The sequence below is a fragment of the Mustela erminea genome, chromosome 8 (assembly GCF_009829155.1).
Source record: "Mustela erminea isolate mMusErm1 chromosome 8, mMusErm1.Pri, whole genome shotgun sequence".
Taxonomy (NCBI): Eukaryota; Metazoa; Chordata; class Mammalia; order Carnivora; family Mustelidae; genus Mustela; species Mustela erminea.
In genome coordinates, this window is record NC_045621.1 from 84,754,916 (window position 1) to 84,776,873 (window position 21,958).

Sequence of the window (21,958 nt, forward strand, 5' to 3'; positions counted from 1 at the left end):
CTTCTATCCATTGCTGTATTACAAATAATTCTAAAATTTAGTGACCTAAAACAACACCTATTTCTTTAATTTATGGTTGAGACTGGGCTTAGCTGGTTAGCTGTTTGGGGTCTCTTCTGGCTCTCTCAGTTATGTTTAGCTAATGGCTCTTTCTGGGGTTAGTTGGGTACTACAGTTTGCTTCCATTTATTTCTCACCCTTGAGAAGATTAGTCCAGGCTTACACAGACCATGTTGGTAGAGGTCTGGGAGAGAACATGGAAGTATTCATTCCATTAGCCAAAAGAAGTTACAAGGCCAACCCAGATACAAAGGATGAAATGACAGACTCTATCTACGTGCTCAATGAGAAAAGTTGCAAAGTCATATTATAAAGTATGTGGACATACAAAGTATGGGGACGTGGTTGTAACTGATCTACCACAACTTTGTTTAGCTCTTCAGAATCCTATAACCTCACACCCAACCCCCACCCACCTCCTCCTTTCTTTATACTCCTAGTCACCAGTGCAAACTAAATGTGTAGTTTCTCTACTGCTTGAAGACCTCAGTTGCAATATCCCCCTTTAAGATTGGATTGCCTTGAGTACAGGTATTGGCTGAGCTTGGATTTATCCTTCTTTTTAAGCCAGTCAAACCTGGATTGTATGCACTTCATCAGAGAGTAGTCAAGCCATCAGTCAAGTCCCCCTATCCCTGGATTCTTCCAGTTCCATCTTCTCTTTCTCTTTCAGCCTCTTGCCTGGGAAGCTCTATAGTTAAACCAACTCAAGTTATTATAAGCAAAACTATATTTGAGTCATTAAAAAAAAAAAAGAATGATGAAAAAAGATTGGTGGAAATGCCTTAAAAATTCAAGATTAATGATATTAAATTGCAGTGGCAAAGATTTCAAGTAGACGCCTAGAAATACTTCCTGATTATTATAGTTTGAGATATTGGCAAGTGATTTAAAGGAAAGTAATGTTCTCTTTAGAGATTTATCACACACACACAAAATAGACTACTTTATTGGTGGAATACCTTTAATGAAATATTGCCAAGATATATAGGCAATATTAGAGCAGGTGAACATTTGACAACTTGTAGTTCAAAGAGAGAAAAGAAATTTGCCACTTAAAATATTTCTGCCTTGAGTAGGGAAACTGTATTTAAAATAAATTATGCCAGAGAACAAAAATTACCTGTCATTATCCCCACTCCAAGGGGAGCTATGGAGCATCTTTTAAGTTTATATTCTGGACCAACATTTATTAATAAAGCCTCATGACAGTTCTATGGGAATACCTCAAATAATCAGCCTCAGTTTATGCAGGTAGAGGAATTTCAGCTAAAGCATAGACCAGATTTTCTTGGCTTACAATTATGTCAGGTGTGAGGTGGGGCTGAAACGTAAATCCCCAAATCTTTTTCCTAACCTTACTTGTTTACTTGGCAACCCAAGTTTCCTTTTTCTTTCTTCTGTTCCTCATCTCATATCCTTCCTTCTTTTCCTGCTGAGAATTGCAGTGAACTCACTTACAAAAATAAATGCAAAACTAAAGGAATGCATACCATAATCCACTGGTCCAAACTGAATGGCCAAGAAAATATGACTTCATTCCTTGAAATAACCAAGAGGAGAGTTACCTGTGGTATTTCTGCATTTCCTTCCTATGAGAACACAATGGTTTATGAAGGGCTAAAATAACATAGACTCTACTTTTATTTTTAATGCTGTTGTTGTTATTGTTGTTGTTGTTAATGTAATGTTAAACAGATCAAGAAGCAGACTCAATGTTATCTCTCATCCAGGCTTGACAATGACCAGCTCAAGACCACTTTCTTTTTCTGCAATAGTTTTAAGTAAATCATAGTCATCATATTATTTAATATTTTATTAGTAATGACAAATGTTATTTTATAATGAGGGAAAAATCAGCATGACTGTGCCAGACCCAGTGGACTTTCCTTTGCCAGTTAAAATTCAAGGCTGGATTATTGCATTTTGTTACCTGCAAAGCACTCTGTACATAACATTCTGTCATTCTTTGAAACAGCAAATGGAAGTCATTTAAACCAGATGAGTGACAGGATGGGGAATTGGCATACCTACAGCACAGGATGCACGGCACCGCGCACCTATTTCAAGGGAATGAAGGGTGGGTGGCCAGAAGAAAGAAACTCCTTTCCCCATTTAACCTGTAATTTGACAACATCTGTGAAGAATTATTCCCAGCATTGGCATCGTAATTGTTGTATCTAACATCAATCACCAGGGAAGGAGATTACTTGAAATAGATGTTAACGGGATTATAGTTTAACAACATGAAAGTTAAAAATGAGAGGAATGAAAACTGTAAGACAGTTGCCCAAATTAATCAAGGGGCTAGAGAGACACTATATTGTTTAATACAAAGTGAGTACTATATTTGTTTACATAAGAAGAGCTTAAGTTCTAGGGACCATCAGCTATTCTATAGTCTAGGTCCTAAAAAGTTGAGTATTTCTAAACTTTTAAATAATCATGACCCAATTTTTTTTTTCTTCTGTTCTGGAGCTTCATTGTGAAGAGCAACATCAATATGAATATTTTACACAGAAATTGAAAAAAGTAATGCAAATACGGATCTTCTTTTACATAAATACTATTGATAAAATAATATACTCACAATCTTATAGGAATCTAAACTTTCAACAAGCCTAGAACTGCCTTACTTTGGCAATTATTGACTACATAACCTATACTTAATATATTAAGAAAATATTTATGGGTTTATTGGATTACTGCTTTATATATAGCCAAATACTTCTTCAAAACTGCTTTACAGTTTAAAGGATATACTGCATGTGACAGTCTAAAAAAAAATCTTCAAAATGTCTTCTTCACTGTCTTCCAAGACATAACCCTTTCCTGGTTTTTCTCCTACCTCCTAGCTTGCTCTTTTTCAGTACTGTTTCTTGTTTACCTGTACTCCCAGAGATCTTGCACGCAGTCGTGCCCCAAATGTATATTTTCAGTTTAGATCTGTCCCCTGAATTCCAGGCTCACATCTTCAGCAGCTGACGTGTTGCCTCCACTTGGATATCTAAGAGAAATGCCCAAACTGGGTTCCTGGTCTTTATAAACACCTACTTACCCCTTCCACTGACCTTGCACTCCCAGAAATGACATCGCCATCCTTCCAATTACTCAATCCAAAAAAACTGAACCATCTCTAACTCTTTTTGACTCACGAACTACAAAATATCCCGGAAGCTCCAGCTTCAGAATACAACCAGAATCTGACTATTTTTCAAACATTCTACAGCTACCATCGTATCCCACCCATCTCTTGCCTGAATTATTATACTAGACTCCAAACTGATTTTTCCACTTTCGCCCCTACCTTCTTCTTCTTCTTCTTCTTCTTTTTTTTTTTTTTTAAGATTTTATTTATTTATTTGTCAGAGAGATAGAGTACAGGCAGGCAGAGTGGCAGGTAGAGGCAGAGGGAGAAGCAGGCTCCCTGCAGAGCAAGGAGCCCGATGCGGTACTCCATCCCAGGACCCTGAGATCATGACCTGAGCTGAAGGCAGCCACTTAACTGACTAAGCCACCCAGGTATCCCCTCGCCCCTGCCTTCTTAAGTCTATTCTCAGCACAATAAGTGAGATCTTTTTAAAACAAAATCAGATCTTGGAGTGCCAGGGTGGCTCAGTCGATTAAGCTTCCAACTCTCGGTTTCAGCTCAAGTCATGTTCTCAGGGTCATGGGATTGAGCCCCACATCAGGCTCTGAGCTCAGTGTGGAGTCTGCTTATCCTTCTCCCTCTGCTCTTCCCCACCACTTGTGCTCTCTCTCTCTACCTATCTTCAGAATAGATAAAATATTTGAAATCAAAATAAAACAAAATCAGATTTTGTTCATCTTCTACTCCAATGGCTTCTCATTTCACTAAGAAAAAAAGCTAAAGTATTTATAAATGTCTTGAAACTATTTCCCGTATTCACACCACTTCTCCTCTTTTCACTCTTTACTATTCCTTGAACATACAGGCATGTATCCCCACCAAGGGTATTTTGCACTTGCTATTCTCTTTTCCTGGGGCATTCTTCCTCTTGAAGTCTGCAAAGACTACTCTCTCATCTCCCTCAGGCCTACACTGAAATGGTACATTTTTGGGGGAAAGATCCTCGCTCTCTATAATTCTATTATGCCAATAGTCCCTGTGTCTTTTCTCTACCTAATTTTCTTACTGTAGAACTTATGACCAGAAATCATTGTGCAGTCATGCTTTACATTCATTTACTTTTTCAGGTTTTATTTATTTACTTATTAGAGTACGGGGAGTAGGTAAGGGGAAGGGACAAACAGACTCCATGCTGAGTGTGGAACCAGATAAGGGGCTTGATCTCACAACCCTGAGATCATGACCTAAGCTGAAATCAAGAGTTGGACGCTCAATTAACTGAGCCACCTGGGTACCCGTATATTCATTTATTTTATTTACTCTCTGTTTGTCTTCATTTGACTATAACATTCCTTATTTTATAGTTGTATGGTTAACAAAGGGCTAAAGAATTTGGTTAGAAAAGACTCAAAGTGGATTACCATGTGATTTTCCATTGTTAGAATAGTGGACACTATTCCTTTATTACTATTTGAAAATTGATTAACAAAAAGGAGGACCCTTTCTGTACATGCAACATGTAATCTTGCAATTACATCTAGTCTCCTAGGCATGGATGGGAGTTAATGGAGATAAATAGAATAATCCCTTCTTTCTACCTCATATTTCTCTCATTCCATCTATGTGTGTATGCGTACTTGACTATAGCTTTTAGCAGAACTAACAACCAAACAACATGTAATTCTTCCATTAATATTATAGATAACATTTCTTAAGGTAAGAACAATTACCCAAACTATTTTATAGCACTTTAGTGCAATTCAAGAAATAATTTATGTAAGTTATTTTTAGTAGGTACAATGTTTTAGGCTAGTAAAATTTTGTGTTCCTTATCAGTATCTCCTTCTTCACTTCAAGACTAGGCATTCATTTCTCAAACTGCCAGGAGTGTTGGCTGCTGATAGCTCAAAGCTGAGTTGTCCTTGGATGAGGAGCCTATTCCACCAAGTTTATGCCTTAACCCGAAGAGCAGTTCATATTCAATGACTAGGCAATGAGGAACTACAAAGTTTCATGACATCTCTCTCTATTTAGGACAATTCTGCAGGAATACCCTGGCTCCAGGAATCCTCCTAAGATTGGGCAAGAATTTATATCCACATAACCCCCCCTTTTTTTTTCTTAATTTTTACTTATTTATTTTAGAGAGAGAGAGTGCAAGCACAAGCATGGGGAGGGGCAGAAAAAGAGGTAGAGAAATCCCCAAGCAGACTCCCCACTGAACCAGGAGCCTGATGTGGGATTCAATCCCAGGACACTGAGATCAGGACCTGAGTCAAAATCCAGAGTCTGATGCACAATGGATTGAGCCACCTAGGTGCCCCCCACCCCTGCGCCGAAGAACCCTCTTGGTATAGTCAGAATGATTTTTATTTCAGAAAGTATGCCATTATTATTACCTTAAATAATATTAGCTAGCATGTATTGTTTGCTTATTATATATCAAGCAATATATTGATCAAAGGCAAAGACAGTAAAGAAGGATAGAACTTCAGCAAATCCTTGGTCATAAGATAAAACATGACTTTAAAAGAAAACTTGATTCTAACAACAAAATTCAACTATGTAGCCTGGAAAATATACATGTACCTTGGAGTCCTATTGCCACAGAATAGCTTTAGAGTAAAACAAATTCAAATTTGATATTATTGTTTTAATAGCTAAAATATGTTTATGCTTAAAAATATAGCAAATATAAAACTCAGGCTCTAAATAAAAACATTTACTTATAAGCTAATCAATTGCACAGACATGCTAAGTCTCAGAATCATGAAATCTATAAGCCAAAATATTAATTGACCAGGTAAAAAGATTCTGATCATTATCATGAAAACTAATAGTCCATTCCATAAGCCTAGAAAGAAGAATGAAGGAAAACACCGAAGATCTCCAAAATAAAGATCTGAGGTGCCCTTCCCTGTTAGATCTATGGAAGTGAGAAGAGGTTGTGTTGCATAGGTGGTCTCTAGAACAAGTTTTAATTAAATTGAGTAATAAAAGAGTACTGCTCTTTATGGTGAGAAAGAACTAATAAAATTTTTGTACAAATGCCAGGTAATGTTTGCATTAGTGTCCATAAGGGGTTTCGTTTTTGCTGTTTTCAGCCCTATAAAAGTTCCACCTAAGAAAATAATGAAGATCCTAGTCTTCTTTAAATGTTTTGTGAATCAAAGCTACTTCGCAAATTTGTCTGTGGCAACTTTGGTAATCTATCACTACTCAAAATCAAAACAGAACACAGTGAAAACAAAACAAAACATCAGGTGACATTTAAAAATTCCTACTATTTCTTTACTGGAATAAATTACATTAAAAATTTTGCTGATTAGAGAAATTCTCATCAACTTACTGTTTTACAAATGATACATTCTAAGAAAATTTACCCCCTAGAAATGTGCTTTTTTTATCTGTTGTTTCAAAAATTCCATCATCTCTCCAATCAAATTGGCCTTTACTAGATCTTCAAACCCAAATTTGATCTTTTTAGTGTCCCACATGAAATATTTCTTGGATCTCTATAACTCTAGACTGATGTCCAACCTGCATTTTATCCTCATTGTCTACCTTTCCTCCATGATTTTCAAATATTCTCATGACCTAGAATTATTTATTGTTCTCCATGTGTTCTGTTTTACACAGCCCCATTATTTACATATAAATTGTTCTCTACAAGGAGTGGCCCAATCCTGTTATCCATCTGGTATCCTGTGTGTACAGTGTGATAAGGAGTCAAGGACACAGATTTTTTTATTCAGAAAGATGTGGCTTAAAGTCCCAATTTGCTAGAAATGTGACCTTGAGGAAACAAACAAACAAACAAAGAATTGATCTTTCCTAGTTTTACTATTTCCATTGATAAAATGGTGATAAAACCTACCTTATAGGTTTTTGGTGATTGATAAATAAAAATATTTAATACATGAAGATTTCCTGTTGCATCTTAAACATAATATGTGCTCAATAAATAGTAGCTATTACTATTTTATTATGAAAATGACAGTCCTTCTGTAAATACTTTCTTGATTCACCCATGCAAAGTTAGATACTTCCACTAGCATCTCAGAGTTTCATTATCACTCTATATAAATTGCTGTCATGGAACTTATAATATTTATAACTTTTGCATGTTACTCTCTTTTCTTTGTAGCAACTTTCTTGAGTTACCATTAGCTGAAATCTTTATTTCTTCCTGCTTTTATTCTACCTTTGATACAACTCTGTGTATTAAATCATTACAGAATAAGATAATTATCATTTTATATGTTTGACTCATATAGCTAATGATTTAGGGGGAAAAATTATAGCAGAAGCTGGTGGCTGATTTCTAAAACCTTTTCCTCTATTCCTTGTCATAAGTCCCCTATCTTATTTATAGTTAAGTGTGTCTATAGGATTTCTTTCCAGCTGAACTATTGTGAGCTAAATCAATGTCTACTATACATCCAGACCTCACTCAAAAAACTTTGCTCATAAATTATCCACTCTACTTTTGTCCTTCTGGCATGCTGTGTATAAGCACAGACACTATGGGACGCCGTGTTAAAGACGGCTCCCAGAGACTAGAAACAGAGGCACGCTGAGTCCTTGAAACACTATTTTGAGGAGGGATGCTTATGGATCAGGAACAGCCATTTTATTAATAAGAAATATACTTTGATTATGTTAGACCAAGGATCTGCTGATATAAACTTTTTCTGTAAGGGCCAGATAGCAAATATTTCCAGCTTTGTGGGCTCTATGATCTTCGTCGCAACTCCTCAACTCTGACATCGTAGAGCAAAAGCAGCTAAAAAGACAGTATGTAGATGAATGAATGCGGCTGTATTCCATTAAAACTTTATTTCTGGTACTGAAGTTTGAATTTCATATAGTTTCATATATCATTTTGATTTTTTTTTCAACCATTTGGAAAAGAAACCATGGTTCTTACCTCAAGGAGTATAAGATGCAGACAGGGCCTTTTGGTGTTCCAATGTGCCTATTCTTGTTCAGCCACTGAAATTTCAGAGTTTATTAGTCACAGAAATAATTGCTAGCTTACAAATGTATTCATTTTGTGTTCCCAGGAACAAACATGGCACATAGTAGGTAGTCAATGAATGTGCAATGAATGAATTAGTAAATGAAGAAATAAACTTATTTAACCTGACTCTATCTTTGTCATAGGAAATCATTCGGAGAAGAAGACATGACTAAACAAACCAGCATAAATTCCATAGTTCCCCAATGCCATGTGTCAAGTCTGCTGAATATTTTACATAAATATTTGAGGATAATAAAAATGCATTTAAATTTTAACATATTTATGAAAACTGAGATCAGAAATGTATAATGGTCAAAGTACTGTGTGAGTCAACATGAAATACATAATAATAAAAAGGACTTTCTTATAATAACTAATGCACTAAGATAATACTATAATAAAAAGTCATTATCAGTATTGATTTTAACTTTACCTTCAAATCAAAGGCTTCAGAGAAAGTGAGAGAGTAGCCATTCAGGAATGTGTGCTCTCACTGCATCCTGGCCCTTCCTTTGTAACCCTTACCTTGATTGTAAGATACTCGTTGTTTGTTTAGTTCCTTATTTAATGTGTGTTTTCCCAGTCAGATGTTAAGCCATGTGGTGGCAGGACCTTGTCTATTTTACTTCTGTATTCTCAGTACTTAACCCAATTCTCAGCACCTATCAGACACTAAATTCATATTCATGAAGTGAATGGATAAACTATACCTATGATTCTGTTTAATTAAATACAGGAGAATGGTTGGGAACATAGTTATTAGGAATCACACGAAAATTTTTTCAAAGGCAAGTAAACTTTACTTTTAAAATTCAGAAATAAGGCTCCCTGCTCGCAGGGAGTCTGCTTCTGCCTCTGACCTTCGATATTTCCTGCTCTCTCTCTCAGTCTCTCCCTCTCAATTAAGTAAATAAAATCTTTTTTAAAAATCAGAAATAAAAATCTCTATGTTAAAGGAAAAAAGAGAGAGATCGTCATTCTGAACAAAAAACGATGATCCTTACATCTCTTTAACAAGAAGTAATGGGATTCTTTGTGAGAAGCAACTATGTCCTCTTCATTATATACAAGAGGAAGAAAAACAGCTGCTGTTGAAACTGACCCAAGGAAGTCTGGGCCTTATAACAAACGTAGTGGTCACGTTTAAGTTTGCTCTATGAGTTACGCATGCCAGGCCAATAGAAGACATCAGAGGAACTTCAAAAGCCAGAATCACCTAAGCAGGCTGGCAAAGAATGCCATTTTTAATCACCTTAGGTCAATTTATGAGCCTGGAACTCTCTCAAACATCCAGCAATTCCCTGAGCTTAATTCAGGTACATATAGTTCCAAGCTCATAAGATTTTAGCCCTGGTGTCAAAGGATCAGAACAGAAAATGAAAATACTGCCATATAAACAAAGCGTAGTGTTTCAGCCACACATCTCCCTTTTAAGAGAGTATATGGGGATGGAGAGAGGGAGAACAATTCTCAGATATATAGCCCACCTAGGTAAAGCACTTTCAAATGTACTTCATTTATTTATTTTAGGCCATTTTTGGCTCAAAATCATGCAAAATTACTGTCTCTAGTTTCATTCTGCTCTTTTGAAATAGTCCAGATTTTGCGCTAAGAGTTTAAAGCCGCAGCAAAGAGTGAGGCCAAGAGGGAAAGCTTTTGAAGAGTTCTCACAGCTGTGAAAACACAGGCCTTAGGCTGTGTGTAGAGTTACTTCAAACAGCTGTTTCAGGTGACTAAACACCTTGAGTCTCATTCATCAAGTGTTGTTTATCCTGGCTGACACACCAGACTGGGAGAATTAACTCCAAGAAAAAAGATGTACTACATACCAAGTATGGGAAAGGAACCTAGCTCTTGACATGGGAATCGGAGGAAAATAATAATGATAATAATAATAATAGCCTGAGTCCATTTACAAGAAAGCAGAAATCTTTTTATTTTACATTAACTTTGCATCTTTTCCAGCACAGACCAAACCAGACATTTTGATCTCAGAAACGAAATTGAGATGGGCAACTCTGACATTCAGAGAAGCACCTAGACTAAATGGTCACAAAACTTCTCGTCAATTATCCGTGAGCCCAATATTGAAAAAGGAGGTATAAATAATGCATTTTCGTTATTTGTAAAAAGGGGAAAAGGACTTTTTTTCTTGCCTAGAATCACTGCTTTATTGCCAACATTGTCTCATCAAGGTTTGGCCATAGGGTTCATCACCCAGTATTAAAATTTTTTTTTCATCTAACCTATTCAAAAAGGTGACATGATAATATATTTTAAACCATGTAACTATTTGTGTGGATCAAAAGAAGAATGAAATAAAATGACATGAGTCAGTGTCAGGCAAAGAGTTACTAGTTAAATAAGCTTTAAATATTGAAAGCCAGTTTTAATATTTCCTTTTAATCTAGAATATGTCACTTGGTAATTTTTTCTTTATAACATCGGGGTGGTTACGAACAACTTTTTCCATAGCTTCATTCAGCACTAAGCAGAAAAACCCACTCTACCCTCTCCTTTGTCGTGACTGACATTCCCGGCTGTCACATCTACTGGCAATTAGTTTCCTTTTCTTATGGCAGGCTTAAAAAGTAAGACCTTTTTTCAGCCCCCCATTTGCTAGTTTATGAGTGATATTTTAATACTGCCTCTGGTTTTTGGGTCTTTCTTTCAGGCCAAAAATGGCTTTCAATTTTTTTTTAAAATCAGTGTTTCAAAGGAGTTCTCAAACTCTACTGTGCATAGAAAGACTTGGGGATCTTAAGGAAATGCAGATTCTGATTTATCAGGTCTAGGCAGGGCCTGAGGTTCTGCATTTCTAACAAGCTCTCAGGCTAACACTCATGCTGATGATCCAAGGACCATACCTTGTATAGCAAGGAACTAAAGAAAGAATGCTAGTCTTGAGGAGCAATGAGGAAAATTTTTTTTGTTTATTTGTTGTTGTTTTTACTTTAAAAACTAAATGTTTTGTTTCCCACCTATATAAGAATAGAGACAAATACGAAAATATCTATTATCCAATCATTAGGTAAAATAATGATGGACAGCAAGGTCACAGAATCTGGATGTTCTACTATTTAAAGTATTGAACTAGGGCATTTGGGTGGCTTAGTCGGATAAGCAGCTGTTCAGGTCATGATTCCAGGGTCCTGGGATTGAGCCCCATATCGGACTCTCAGCTCAACGGAGAGCCTGCTTCTTTCTCCCTCTCCCTCTGCCTAGTGCTCTGCCTACTTGTGCTGCCTGTCAAATAAATAAATAAAATCTTAAAAAAATAAAGTATAGAACTAAAGTCTAAACGTGTATTTCTGTACACTCAGTGTAAAGTCATCCAAAAGAGGTCGGAGCTACTAATCCAAATAGAACATGTTTGTTAAAAATCACTTTTCATCTTCCAATAATACAGTCCACAATAATGATGGCTGAGGTACTTTGCAGGGAAACACACCTGAGAGGGGAATGCTTGCCACATTCAGGCAATAATACTGGTGTTAAGTGGAAGGAAACGTAATTTTCATTAACAAACAAATAAAAAATGCAAATGAACAAACCACAAAGCCCTGAACTATGGAGGCAAAAGAAACTAAGCAAAATATAAAGAAGGAAAATTTATTGAAAACAATTAATCTACAAAAAGGACCCTATGACACTGCCACTGCATCCATGTATCCATTTTATAGGTGAGGACAGTGAGTCCCATGGGATTAGTTACCTCATTTATGTGAATGCAGGTAATACCTGCAGGAGATCCTAACCCAATTCCTTCTGACTTGAAAGTGCTCTGTCTCTGCCACAGTACTCTCAAAAATAGGACAGATTCAAAAAAAAAAAAAAAAAAAAAAGAGGTAGCAGTTACAGAAGCAGCTGATAACAACAGTGCTTTAAGAAAAACTGAGACTTCAAGCCACTTAAGAGTTTTGAGCAGTATTACAGAAAGTCCACTTGAGCAGGGGGGCCGGAAAGACAGGTGATCATGGAATAAGTGATGAGTAGGAGGAAATGGGCGCGGAACAGTAAATGTTCTGCAAAATGGATAACACACACTGGTTCTGAGTTAATTATAGGAGATTTAGCACTTGCTTTTCAGATTGGGGCCATTACATACATTCTTATTTAATCTCAGCTGCTTTATATAAAATATCAGACCAGTCCATTCAAATTATTGAGTAGTCATTATCTACCAGTTACTGTATCAGGGACTGAGTTAACGAGACCTTATATGGTTTATATGGTTCATCAAAATATATTTGTGGGAAAAACGGTTAGCAAAGAGATTCTTGGTGAGATTAAAATAGCTTCACAATGAATGCATAATAATAAAGTAATTGAATCATTCTCTCAGATCGGTTTACGGATGAAGGGTGTTTCTGGATCACAAAACTATCAATATTTCTTGTGCCCCAGACTTATGAGACAAAGACATAAGTTTTATGTACAATACAGAAATATGATTTGGAGAATTAAACTGTAAAATGAAAGCAACGTAAATTCAAGAATGACCAAGGTACCCTACATGATATTCGTCTCCAGGGTCAAATCTCTCTCCCTAGTTAAAAATATGAATAAGGCAATAAGAACTACAATAATCAGAGGTAATCAGTTCTGATGACTCCACATTGTAAAGGTGAGTTAATCAGCTAGAATGACTCCAGCATAAAGAGGTGGGGTAGGGTATGACACCAAAACTAAAGAGATGAAAACTACTTCTTATTATGACACTTCAGGAAATATCCTATATATTTTTGTTCCCTTTGCCAGATGGCAGAAAAAAGAAAATAAAAATCTGAATTTTACCTTCTCTAATTTATTTCTCTAAGGTGTTCACAAATGAGAATGTTCCTACAAAAATGAGATGTTCTAAAAGTAAAACAGAAAGCTGGAGAAGGAGTACATTTGCAAAAATCCTCCTAGGGTAGAATCCCTAAGGGTCAGGCAGTGCTCAGCCAACACCCACTTTAATGTGCTCTTGTTTCAGTTCAACAAAGGGTTTTCTTTCTGCTCTCCTAACCTCTGTGTGTGTCAGGAGGCAAATTTTCAGACTTATATTCTTCTCCTCTGCTATTTAAATTCTTACCAAAAGTTAATTTGCTTTGAGAACTAATACTCCACAAGAGAGTTTGTCTCATAAGAAACTATTAATCAGCTACCACTGGAATTTTCAGGAATTCGAGAATAAATAAAATTTAGGGATGAATCTTTGTGGGGGGAAGGAGGGGTTATTTCCATGATTCTTCCATCAAAAAAATGACTGACTTATACTTTATGAAAAGTTAGATGCCAGTTTATACGCAAAGTTTTGCATACTATATGCTATTTCTTTCTTTCTCTTTCTATTTTTCCCTCTGCCGTGTACCTAAAAATACCCCCAGAGTACCTCTGAGTAAGCCCCCTAAGACTGCTGTGTGTATTCCATAGTCACTGACTCGCAAGCACCACTGGCAGCCGGTAGCTTACATGTGCTTCTGGTTATGTTAATGAATTAGAGGTCAGGCCCTTTGACTCTTCAGTTAAAGCAATCTGAATTCAGTTAAAGGTAAAATTAAACTAGAAAGAGTTTTGGTTACCTCATAATCTCACCAAAAATAGCTCGTTTAATATATAGTGAAATCTGGCATAAATGAGAGTCTCTTCTTTGATCTATGTACAACAAAGCTAGAAAACATAATTTCCTCAACTCTAAGAATGATAATAAAATATATATTTTACTCACTGAAGCAAATTCAATTACTCACATTTTCCACCTAATGCATGGTGGGAAATTCCATTCACAACTTCACAAGGTGAAAATGGTCAAATATGGACAAACTTGGCTCTAAGTTTCAGTCTGCTCCTTTGAAAGCTCAGAAAAACAGCTGCCTAGTATTCTAGCCACCTTGTGTTAACATATCACCATAAGGTGTGGGGCAGAGTACTCCTCCCTAGAATGGGTTTTCAGGATAGCAGGTTCTACTCATATATCAAGAAATCGGGGCACCTGGGTGGCTCAGTGGGTTAAGCCGCTGCCTTCGACTCAGGTCATGATCTCGGGGTCCCGGGATTGAGTCCCGCATCGGGCTCTCTACTCAGCAGGGAACCTGCTTCCTCCTCTCTCTCTCTCTGCCTGCCTCTCTGCCTACTTGTGATCTCTCTCTGTCAAATAAATAAATAAAATCTTTAAAAAAAAAAAAAAAAGAAATCAATACTTTGGGGCTACTGTTTGTTCACAGACTCAATGGACATACTTTCTATGTCAATAGCTTTGAGTGAACATAACTGAAAAAAGAAAAAGAACAGGTTTGAGTAGTTATGCATTAATATGCATTAATAAATGCACTGGCCCCTGTCACATTTTTTTTTTTAAGATTTATTTATTTGACAGACAGAGATCACAAGTAGGCAGAGAGGCAGGCAGAGAGAGAGGAGGAAGTAGGCTCCCTGCTGAGCAGAGAGCCCGATGCAGGGCTCAATCCCAGGACCCTGAGACCATGACCTGAGCCGAAGGCAGAGGCCTAACCCACTGAGCCACCCAGGCGCCCCCTTGTCACATTTTTTAAGGGCAAACCTACTTGTCCAAATCTATGAGATGAGGGAAGAGAATAATGAACACCTTAATTTAGGTCATGGGCATTCAGGTTAGAGCAGATGGCAAAACCAAGTGCTTCAGTAAAATCAGTTCAGGAAAGGATTCTCTCATGGGAACCTAAGTGACAAGGTGGCGTATCAAAATAGAGATCCATATCCAACATAGTATTTTCTTTTGATGATCAAGCTATCTTTAAAAAGATAAAGACAGATCAATTTTTCTAATCACAAGGACTTAGAAATATTGTGCAACAAATTCCTATTCAAGTGGGTTTCTGGTATAATTGTATTAGTCACGATTTGTTAAGCACAGCAATGATTGAAGCACTTCATATGTTTGAGATATTTAAGGCCCACACAAAAGGTGGCCATTGCTATTATTATCCCCATTTCACAGATGAGAAAGTTTCAACAGAGATTGCCCCGGAGCATCTAAATGGTAAGAGAAAGAAGCAGGGTTTAAACCTGGGCTAATCCCAGAGTCAACATTCTTAACCACTGACCACACTCTGTTTTCTAAACATAACAACCTAAATAATTTCTTTACAGTTTTGGTTTACACAGTACTACTAAAGGAAAGGAGAGTGAGGTCTTGAAATTAGATGGTGGTATTGTTTTAACATCACTCAGTTTTGCCAGAATGTAGTTCTTAAACAATGTGCAGATCACCAAGAATAGCCACAGAAGATTCCATTGAAGCAGAGGGCCTCCTAAGACTGGGGCACAAGAACAGTTTTGAATATGTGACTAGTTAAGCACTTCTCAAATTACATTTTGCCATGAGAAGCTTCTTGAAACTGTTTGTGGTATCTTTACCCAGGATTCCTTTTCTCCAGGTTCCTGGGTCAGAATGGGCCACCTGAGAAATGTGTGTGAGATTTACAAGGCACAAGTGAAGAAGCAGGACACTTTTATGGTCTAAGTCACCCTAGAGTGAGTCCTGTTGTCACCCAGTTATGTGATTGCTGATATTCTCATTCATCTTAGGGGTGTAACCAGACCTAAAGGACTTCTTCCTTCGACTGCACAGAACCCTGAGCTCTGCACATCTGCACAAGGTGTGCCACATTTCCCTGCAGATCACCTGCATATTGATATTGGAGGCAGTGAGGGACAGGAGTGGTTCCAGTTTGTCCTCAGACTCCTGCCGTTCCTTGGTCTCTACTACTTTATATCTATCTGCTCTTCCCAGCTAATGTCCTTGCTGACATTAGGCTTATCACCACATGCAGGTACAGCAGACTAATATAGATTGGCTCAACCAGAATTGTGTAAAGTTTAATCATTTTACTAATTCTTTATTCTATATTTGCTCTTCCGACTGAACCCGGACCAGCAAACCATTTATACTTTGTGGATTTAAGGTGACAGATGCTATCAGTGATAGCCTATCATGGCAGGAAAGGCAAAGGTAAGAAAATGTATTACTTCCTTAAAACTGTAGTGGGGGGTGGAGAAGAAGAGTGCAACCAAAGCAAAGGGCATGCACTATATGAGCAATTAAATAAAATATATTATTTGACATTTATAAAGTGGATTTTACTTCCCCTTATCCCTATCCCATATGTTACATGGTTTAAGCATGTCATAGTTTTGTTACAGCAACGTGGTTTTTCTGAGTTAGAAATCATTTTGCTCATAGAAAAATAAAGATAACTATAAATATCACTTTTTCAGTGATTTGAACTTGGCTGGCAGACAAGCCTGCATGTAGGTATACCTACATATTGAATAATAGCAGCAAGACCTTGAATTTGATGGCATAAAGCTAGTGAAATTCCATCTGCAGGGACCCTCAGGAAAAATTAAATTTTATCTAACACCACCTACCTACAAGGAATGAATAGAGTCCGCCTAAGGCAGTTGTGTCCATCCTAGTTTATATGTGATGACTAACTTGTTGTGAAGAAAAAAGAACACAAACCAAAACAAACCCAAAAAAATTTTCAGAAAGTTAAGAAACTTAATGTATTAAGCACTTTCAACCCTAAAGGGAAATCTACAGCAAATTTCAGTACAGCTAGATTCACCATATGGCCTGGTTTTCCTTGGACACTCTGGTCTATGTTTACTTTATCAGAGTAAACATTTACAAACTCCTCTTTCATTCTCAAATATGTCCCACTTTTACAAAATTGTCTTTTACCCTAGTAATAAGCAATTCACATGGGAATTAAAGATCAGGTGAAATTAAAACAAAAACAAAGACAAAACAAAGCTCATTTTTATGGAATACTAGTATATGCCAGGCATTGTCCTATGAGATTTAATGTATCACTTTATTTGCTCCTAGAAAACAACCTCCCATCATAAGGAAACTATCACAAGCATCCCCTTTGATAAGGAATCTGGGGAGCCACATGGGAATTACCAACTTGCCAAAGTCCACAGGTTGTAAGTGGCAGAACTGAACATTTGAAAATCAGAGGTCTTAACGTCCATGACAATTTATAACAAGATTCTAAGGACAGTGGATCAAGACCACCAATCCCTTCCCCTACCTCCAATGCTTGCAGAGAGAGAATCATCTCTAGTCTCTGTCCCACCAAAGTGATTCAATTTCCCTACACATTAACTTGTATTCTACACCAAACATTGATGGTTATTCCAGCTTAGCCAGGCTATTGTGCCCAGGTATTGGGTCAAACAATACTTTATATGTTGCTGGGAAGGTATTTTTGTAGATGTGATTAACATTCATGACCAATTGACTCTAAGTGAATGAAATTACCCTCCATAATGTTGGAGCGTCTTTTTTTTTCCCCCAAGATTTTATTTTCTATTTGAGAGAGAAACTGAGAGAAAGAGAACATGGGAAAGGGGGGCCAGTGAGGGTGGACAGGGAGAAGCAGACTCCACGCTGAGTAGGGAGCCCATTGCTGGATTCAGTCCCAGGATACTGGGATCATGACCTGGGATCATGGGATCATGATCATGAAGGCAGATGCTTAACTAACTGAGCCACCAGGTGCCCCAATGTGGGGTGGGTCTTATCCAAACAGTTGAAGGCCTTAAGAGCAAAACTGAGATTTCTCAAATAGGAAAGAATTCTGCCTCAAAACAGTACCATAGACACGCTGCCTAAGTTTCTAATGTGGTACCCTACCCTCTGCATTTGGGGCTCAAGACTGTGTCTTCAACTCTTTCTTGAATTTCTTTCCAGTGAGTCTGCCCTATAAATTTTAAACTTGCCAGCTCCCACAATTACTAAGCCATTTTCTTAAAATAAAACTCCCTCTCTTAATCTTATATACAGAGAGTGTACACCATGCTTTTTCCCACTTTACAGATAAGAAAACTGAGGCGTTAGTTGTTATAGTGTTAACACAGTTACAAGGTAGAAGAAATGAAATGTTAAATCAAACCTATCCAACCTCAGAGACTTGGTGCTTAGTCACTAAACTATATTGCAACTCAGTGGCACCAAAACCCAAAAGTCAACAAAGTAAGGTGAGAAAAGTTAAGGACTTGATGTCAAGACTCTTAAACTTCCATGAAAGCTACTAATCAAATGCCCTGAGCAACTCATTCCCTCTTTTATTTCCAGATGTTCTATCTATAGAGAAAAGAGCTGTCAATAATCCTGATATAAAGAAAAAAATATGTCAACATACGAAAACTGAAGCATCATTTTTTTTTTTTTTTTTTCAGATTAGAATTTATATGCTGGGCTCTTTCTTCCACTGACCACAGAGTGTCCTGGGATGCTGAACATAAAAATAACTCTTGTATCAGAAGAACTTAGCTATGATACCCAGTGTTAACAGAACCCTTTTTTCAGTTATGGATATTAACACAGGGAACTCTGGAACATTTTATTAGCATAGCAACTTTGGGATCCACTAATGTTTCCCTTAATCCTTCAGATTAAAACTTTATATGTGCTTGTATATGCCCATTTAACATGTTAAAAATTGAGGATCTAAACATTCATGGAAAAAAAAAAAAAAAAAGTAAAGAAAGGAAGAACAAGACCAAATGGGTAAAGCAATTAAAATCCAGGAAAAACCCCACCAAACAAAGAAAGGAAAAACCTTCAAAAAGCGATAAATATTATAAAACAAATCAAATGTTATTGTTTAGTAAAACAACAAGCCAATTAAAAACCAAAATCCTACTATGTTAAACATGGTGATAAAGCTGAGAAATGAAGAATCTTACTAAATTAGGGAATACCAGTCTCCTTAAAGGGAAAATTTACCAAGTTTTGCTTCAAATAATCCTTCACAATGTAGGTACTGACAGTTCAGAGTATTTTGAGTGCATGTGAAAATGTATGTTCATGACACAGTATTTCCATTATTTTTAAAGATGCAATATAGCTTCTTTACCTAAATACCTCTGCTTTTCTTTCTCTCTTTAATTGATCAGCAGTACTGCCATAAGGTATGTTTATCCTCAGCAGAAGGAAAGGTAAGAATCCAGAAGCAAGAATGAGGATAGGAGAAATGAATAACAAAAGATATCAAAGGAAAACACAGGGGAAGCCAAAACAAAGAAATAGAGAAGGCAATTTATTTTAGCAATATGGTGACCTGTGGGGGGAAGAAAACCACTCAAATATGGCAACTTGCAGGGACAGAGCCAAGTGAGCTTACTGAGTCACTTTGTGTGAAAGTCAAATCATGACTTTTAATAATTTAAAGCACCAAAGTCCATTTGGCATATCAACTGTGTATGGCAAATGAAATTGTCTGTTTTGCTTCCATAGGGTCAAAATACTTGGAGGAGAAGATTAGGTAAATGGCCCCAAATACCAAGGGGGTTGTCAATTTTTTTACTGGTACATTGAGCTAATGCCGTTAGCTATACAGATTCAGACTATAGACTCCTATGCACCCTCCTATCACTGACGTTAATAGGGAAGTGTACGTAAAAGAGATGGATGGGAGTTGAGCTGGGAAAGAAAATGCAGCTTTGTGTCTTTGTTCTCAGGACAGGATAGAATGATATACTAACTAGTTTCCTCAGCTCATTCTGTAGTAATGTTTTTCAGACCTTAGCTCTTCCCTCCCTTCCCTACTACAAAGGGAGCATATGGCGCCACAGTCTTGCACAAAGAAAAGAAAACATGGTAGTAAATCATCTTAAATACACCTGAACTTATGATATCCAGAGTCAAGCTTTGACTAGATTTTCTTTTTCACATAATTCTAGATTTATTTTTGCCATTTAGAAGTTTATTTTGGCTAGAGTTGAAATTTAATTTGTTCTTCAAAGAAACATAACAATGGAAATACAAAGAGGAAGCTTTTGTTCACTCCCTGGGAGTTCTGAAAAGTAATAATTACAAAATGATAAGATTCTAAATGAAAATGTCACTTCGAAAGGTTGAGGTTGACAGCAGCACAGACCTATGTGAAGTGAAAAAAGTCACATTATATTCATGAACATAAATATAACCAGATGATGTAATTTTACATCTTTTGATGATTTATTATATAAATGTTTCATAAGTTTGAAAAAATAAGATCCTTTCTAAAAATAAAGGTTCATTAGAAGTTTTAGAAAATAATACTTCTCTTGAAGAACAGTACTTACAAGATAGTATTATTATTAAAAGACAATTAATAGAATGATAAAATAGTATTAACTAAGATAATTGATACACACACACACACACACACACACACACACACACACACATTGAATCAGAGAACAATGGATTACTTCAGAATTTTTGTTTATTTCCAGTCATGTCATTTGCTCTGCCCTGCACAAGTTGCTCTGATCTGTCACTGAATTGTGATTCCTTGTGTCCCTTAAGTACATACATACAAACACAGGTACACATGCCTTCCATGCCACACAAATAGTACAACTGCCACTATATTAAAAATAAGGATAGCGTTTGAATAAATCAAATTTTTAAATAATTATACAGGCTGATTAGAGATAAGGAACTGCCTTTTACCAGACAATATGACCAGCAAGTCTTTTCTTACTTGGAGTTTCTATGAGGCTTTCTGTGTGGTGAACTTAAGCTGGGTTCAGGAGAATGACTGACTTGCACAGATATTTTTCAGCTTTACCTTTCTAGGATCCTAATTTTTCTTTTCTTTTCTTTCTTTTCTTTTCTTTCCTTTTCTTCTCTTCTCTTTTCTTTTTTGGAGACTTATTTATTTGGGGCGTCTAGGTGGCTTAGTCAGCTAAGCTTCTGCCTTCAGCTCAGGTCATGATCCCAGAGTCCTGGGATTGAGACTTGTATCAGGTTCTCTGCTCAGCAGGGTGTCTGCTTCTCCCTCTCCCCCGCTCACTCTCTCTCTTTCTCTCTCATGTGCTCTCTAATAATTAAATAAAACTTTTGAAAAAGAGAAATTTATTTATTTAATTGAGAGAGTGAGTGAGAGAGTGAGGGCAGGGGGCACAGTAGGGGGGAGAGAATCTCAAACAGACTCCCTGCTGAGCACAGAGGCCAAGGTGGGCTGTATCTCACCTCCCTGAGATCATGACCTGAGCTAAAATCAAGAGTCAGAGTCTTCACCAACTGAGCCACCCAAGTGCCCCTACTTTTCTAGATTTCTCTAGAAACATGTGTCTCTTGAGTCCTATATGTCTGAAAAATAAATGGCACATTCATCTACACAAGCATGCACATGCGCAATGCACGCACACACAGACACACAAAGGTTTATGTCTTACGAATAAAATGTGTCATCTCTCTGCATGTATGAAGCTCAACCAAACTCCACTGAAGGAGTTCTGCAAATTTCACAAAGTGCCCATTTGATGTGCTAGCAGCAGGAGGGCTGGTTCCCTAATTCTTTCACTGTATTTAAAGTTGTCATTTAACATCTCCCCTTTATATCACTGACACAGAGATGTTTCTTCCAGTCTGATTAGCTGACAGATTTTCTATGCCACAGAAAGTCTCATGTTTTTTATATCTCTATGGTTTCTATCATCTGCATATATAGCCTTTGATAAATTAAGATGAATTCATAATGTCAAACTCCTCCAATTTGTGGCCCGTGGCCCTAGTTGGTTACTTTTTATGATGACAATTCTACTCAACATTTATTGCAGTTGGTTATAGGATATGAGAAGCTTTAAGAGGAAACATGGATATTGTGGGGGAAAACTTCTTCATGCTCCTCAAAAGAAAAGAATAGTTTACATTATATAAAAAGTGTTCTATAGTTGCAGAGAATTTCCTGAAACTTAGGGAGCTAAAACAGAGGACTTTGCATTCTCAAAGATGTCAGCAGGAATTACACGCC